Raw genomic sequence first — 5,861 nt, forward strand, 5'->3', positions numbered from 1 at the left:
ATTTCTTCCAACAAAATCTTGGCAGTAGATTCCCTGGTTGATCTCGGAAGAAGATTTTCCAGTAGACCTGAGTAGTAGGTATTTTCTCAAAAAAACATTGGTATTAGGTATCTCCTAGTTAGTCTCGGTAGTAGACTCCCTAGTGAGTTTTATTTTGAATATTCCCTAAGGAACCTCAAAAATACTTGTAGCACCTCAAATTTGCACCTCCCATTTTGTACATACATTCTCATTTTAGGTCATTAACATTTGCATTGTTCATTGCATAGTTCATCAGTCATCAGTCAAGACTGGTCAGGAGATTCAGTTGTACAAGCAAGCAAATGCATTCTCCATGGAATCAAAGCCCTAGGGTTGGTTCAATGAGTTCATGTGACCTAGGGATCATTTTGAAGTGGTTTGGCCAAAGGTTGGAGGCTCAAAGCTCATCAGTCATTGATCAATTCATCTAAAACCCTAGAAAGTCAACCAAAGTCAACTGTCAGTTTAATTGTGGATTTGGAGGTGGGAGATGGCTAGAGATGCCTCATTCATGTGGGAATAGGTCTCATTTGACATTTCAAACATCAACATTGAAGAATTTGAGGTCCGATCAAAACTTGCCGAAAATAGTAAGTGACCTGTAATTTGAAATTGCCAAAAATGGAAAGGTTTTCTCCTCAAGTTTACATCATCAAGCAAGCTTCAAATGAAATTTTGTCCAACATGAAAGTTGAAGATCTTGTTCTCCCCTTTCCAAAAAGTCCAAGAACATGAATTTCTAATGTGTGGTTGAAGAGATATGGATCAATCATTGCCAAGTGAATTTGAACTTCAAACTTGCATAACTTTTAAGCCATAAGGCCAAATGGAGTGGTTCTTTTTGCAACATTCATGTTTTGACCTCTACTATCCAAATTATGCACCACAAGCCATGCATTCTCATCACATAATTTTTTGATTTTTCACTTGATTTTTGGATGGAATTTTCAAATTTAAAAATAAAGCATTGTTTACACATTTCAACACTTCCATTGGCTTACAAACAAAATTTTGAGTGGATTCAGGCCCAAATTCGTGTACTGTTCCATTCATACCATGCATAGAGGTGGAAATATCAATTTGCATAAACACTTGTTTTCACTAATTCCACTTACCACATGGCTAATTGTGATTAAGAACTTGATTAACAGATGATATATAAGTGAAACCCTAACAGATTTCAGCAGGAACACCTCCTAATTTCCAGATCTGAAAAATTGCTTCAAACTTTCTCTCTCAATTTTCATCAAAATTTTGCAAACACATTGCTTCTTCCTTGGTTGATTCATCACATAGGAGCATAGTGGAGCATTTTGGAAGCAAGATTCATCAATTTTCGAGCTGATTTGGAGCTGTTGAAAGTTACATCCATTAATGGAAGTTAGAGATTCAAGCAAGATCGTGCGAGATTAACCTCCAAACCTTCATCCAAATCATCATACAAGAGCTGAGGAAGAACTGTTTGGACTTCTCAAGGCTTGAATCACTCTGTTTCACTTCTGCACTTCCATTAAGGTCAGAATTCGCGTTCATTGATTCATGAAATTGATGTATGCATGTTGTAGATCTTTCATCCCTGAGTATGCTGAACTTTGTTTCATTAAGATCCATGCAGAAATGAGATAGATATGGTGATTTGAAGTTTGACACATAAAACTTGATCCATTCGTTTTGCATGATATATGTTAAATTAGGTTAAATTGAGCTTTGATTGTTGATGTATGTTGAAAGACGAGTCCAATGATATGCTGGTTGTGAATTTCTGAGCACTTTTGTTCTTGAGCTCAAGAACACGTATGAACATTGTATGAATGTTAGGGTTTCATTTGCCAGGCCGTGTTTGATCTTCATCGCGCGTATTCTGCATGTGTTTTCATGTTTTTCTCCATGCATTGGTCCAGCGTGTCTTGGCGTGGCAAATTGATTGGACGAGAGCGCTTCCCACTGCCACCTCAGTTAAGTGAAACGGTGCGTTTCACTTAACTGGTGCGCTCAATTCAAAAATTCACCCGGTTCGATCCTTGGTGGAGGCAAATCCAAATTGCATTGCTTCATTTTATTCATTTCCTCCATCCATGTTCATACATGCCTTGTTCATGTGTTTTTTAATTTTTCATTCACTTTGAAAATTCATATCTCAATGAATAATGATCCAATTGACCTGGGAATTTTTGCATGTTGTTCCTTATGATTTCTAGTTTTTTATGACTATTTTTCCAGAAATTGTGCACGGTTGGAATTTAATTTTGCTTAGGGAATGTTCACATGTGTGCTATTTTGTACCTTGCTTGCCATTTGATTTGTGAAATGATGAGATTTTATCCAATGCCCTTGAAACTTTGCATGCTTAAACTAGACATCTTTAGGGACCTTTTGGTGTTGAGTTTGCATTTTTAGCATTTCTGTTTGTTGAGTTATGATCACACCTTTGCTTGCTCAACTTGTTGGTTTTCTTTGCCATGCCAAACAAATGCCAACTGATGTGATTTTTTGCATGATACTGCTTCTGGATGTTAGGATTGATTATGAATTTTTGTGGAATTTTTGGATTGATTTCTGATTTGTTTGACATTTTTCTTGTTGGTTGACCATTTGTGGACTTCTTGATAGTCATGAACTTCAATGATTTGTGAAATGATGGTTGTGTATCATATGAACTTGAAATTTTGCACATTGTTTCTAGACACTTTGAAGTTTATTGTGGCTTTGGTTTGAGGCATTTATCATTTGTCAATTCTGTTCTAGGCTTGTGTGAAGTTGATGTAGCCATTGTGCCCTATTTGAGCTTGTTTGTGCCTACCTTGACTTGATGAATTTGATTACCATGCTTAAACTTGTCCAACTGCTTTGATTTTTGGTGTGTTGATCATGTTATGTGTGCTGTTTAGCCATGATTTTTCTTGGGATTTATTGAATCATTTTTGAATTGATGTGCACTTGTTCATGCTGTTGTCTCAATGTGCTTTCAACTTGCATGCTTTGCCTTATTTGATTGGTGAAATGAATTTGGTTGATGCTATTGACATGAGACCTTTTGGATTGTGTTCTCATTTGATTGAAGTTGATTCATGTCAACTTTCATGTTCTGTTTTGAATTTTTTCTCCATCTTTGACCCTAGGCCTTGTCCTAGTGGTTTGTGCTTATGTTTGAGCTTTGTTTTCAGGATAAGAAGCATATGGCCATGAGGGATTTGATTCACATTGCTTGAGTTGGATTATTTGATTGATGTTAACTAATCTTGATTTGTTTTGTAGGTTGCTTTTAGCTCATTTGAGTTGAGCTTGTGCCTTGCACATTGGTGCATTGTTTGTGAATTGTTGACTACTAACTGTCTGTTTGACTTTTTTGAGTTGTATACTGATTGAGTTGGATTGTTTTCAGGTACTTTAGTTGCTTAAGTTCATTGTGAACTTGCTTTTGCTTTGCTTGATTGCTTAAGCATTGAGGTATAACTTCTCTGACTTCATGTAGTCTGGAAGACCTGTCCTGTTACTTGGGCAGGCACCTGTCTGAAGTCCTCCTTAAGAGGCAATGCTTGTGTTTGTTTATCATTGTGCCCTGTACGTATCAAAGACCTCTATGAGGCAATTGGCAGATAAAAGAGATGTGCAATCCATCTCCTGCTATTCAGTTGAGTCATCCCTTTGCTCACACACCTTGTGTTGATGCATTATGGATATTAACCCAAGATCTTTGTTGTGTCAGTCATGTGGATAGAAGAGTTCCAACTTTCTGAACTCCCACACTTTCCTTTGTCTGAAGCTCTCCCAGGCCAGGGATAAGAGCTGTGAGGCACACCCCTTACTTCCTATTTCATCTGCTTCACCCTAACTCTCAATGTTAGGGTTAAGAGCTAACTACACCCATTACAGTTGGTTTGTTTGTCGAGGTTGATATGACCCCTTGACTAAAACCTAACCTTGATTGATACCCTTGATTGCATATAGTGTGTGCTATTTGTGCTTGTGTGTTTGTGTGTTTAGCTTGCTTCCTGTGCAAGTTAGGATTAGTTTGGCTTGCTTCCTGTGCAAGTCATGTTTAGGTTAGCTTGCTTCCTGTGCAAGTCAGATAGAAACCTTAACATAGGGCTATGATGCATGACAACTTCTAGGCTCGAGTCGTAGTCTCCCTAGTAGTTTGTGTCTCCCTTTGTTTCTGGTTAGGCTAGTCCTTCGTCCCTGCGTAGGGGAACTACGTCGCCCTGATCCTCATACTAGATGAGGTACGTAGGCAGGAGATGAGCAGATCTCTTCGGGCGCCCTTTTTCTTTTGTAACCCCTTTGTGTTGTGTTGGAGACTGACATAAGTCCAGCGATTGGCAGTTGGTTTCCTGTGTCTTGTTTGCTTGTCGGAGTCTGACGTAAGTCCAGCGATTGGCAGTTGGTTTCCCGTGTGTGTTTGTTGGTTCGGAGTCTGATGTAAGTCCAGCGATTGGCATTCGGTCTCCAGGTTTGCCTGTTTGTGTGGAGTCTGACATAAGTCCAGCGATTGGCAGTCGGTTTCTTGTGTTGGTTTTGTTTGGCGTGCGTTAGCCGAGCTACGAGTGCTCTGATTCTTCTTTAGTCCGAGAAGATACGTATGCATAGGATGCGACATCCTAGCGAGCACGTTTTCCCCTGTCCGAACTACGTCGACTCTGATGTCTGTGCCTGACAGACTACGTAGGCCCAGGATGCGATGTCCTGCCGAGTTAGTTTCTTTTGTTTTCTGTGTCTCTTTCAGCCAGTGTTTGATGTTTGAGCAGCGTTTAGCAACCTATTCCTTCCTTTTGTGCATGGATCCCGTCGAGTACGACGGATGCGTAGGGGTGCTAATACCTTCCCTTCGCATAACCGACTCCCGATCCCATCTCTCTCTGGTCGCGAGACCATGTCTTTCCCAGGTTTACTTCGAGCGTTTCCTTTCCCTCTTTTGGGATAAATAACGCACGGTGGCGGCTCTGTTGTTTTCGTTTCCCGCCGGTTTTTCGCGTAATGCGACAATACTATTCTCAAAGAACATGCAAGCAGTCAAAGTAGTTGATCACTTCTCTCCCCAATGATTTCACATTGCATTTCCATTCACCAATAAAGGTATCTTGCCAAGCCTCATTTCACGTCATTTCATGAATGTAAGCATATGCATATCATGATCATTCATATATCATGCATAAAAGAAAATTCAAATAATTGCATAACCGAAGAGTACTTCATGCTCATTTTGCATTGATCCAGGTCTAGTTGTTGATCATGTATCCCTCGACCTAAAAAGTCCAATTTTGTTTTGGCGCCCTTAAATCATAATTCATTTTTTGTAGTCACAAGTCTAGTCCCGTCTGGAAAACTTCGTTTGAAGTCGATATATATTTTATTGATGCCTTCGATCAAGTCCAACTTTGCCTAGCAAACTCTGTTTGAAGCTGATATATATTTTATTGATGCATGCGGTCAAGTCCAACCTCACCTAGAATTTCATTTTAAAGTCCAACTCCGTATGGCATTCTGTGATTCTTTTCTCTAGTAAATTATCATCCTCGGTGAGTCTTCACCCTCATTATCCTTTTCATTTCCTGTGGATCATCACTTCCATATGTCTCCATCATTCCCCACAAGTCCACATGTCATTCTTCATCCATCAAAAAACATCATGTTAGGGTTCATCTCATATCACATAATATCCCTAGCAAACCAAAACAAATAAAAGGAATTCTTTATGCATAACATATCATATCATCTGCATTCAGGGACAAAAATTAGGGTCTTTTGATATTTAAATATCTCCCACTGTGATCATATGAAGAGTATCTTTCTTTATATTCTCTAGTTGAAGATACTTAAATAGGGGTAACTGTCATACCCCA

This window comes from Lathyrus oleraceus, chromosome 7, assembly GCF_024323335.1.
Source record: "Lathyrus oleraceus cultivar Zhongwan6 chromosome 7, CAAS_Psat_ZW6_1.0, whole genome shotgun sequence".
NCBI classification, from domain to species: Eukaryota; Viridiplantae; Streptophyta; class Magnoliopsida; order Fabales; family Fabaceae; genus Lathyrus; species Lathyrus oleraceus.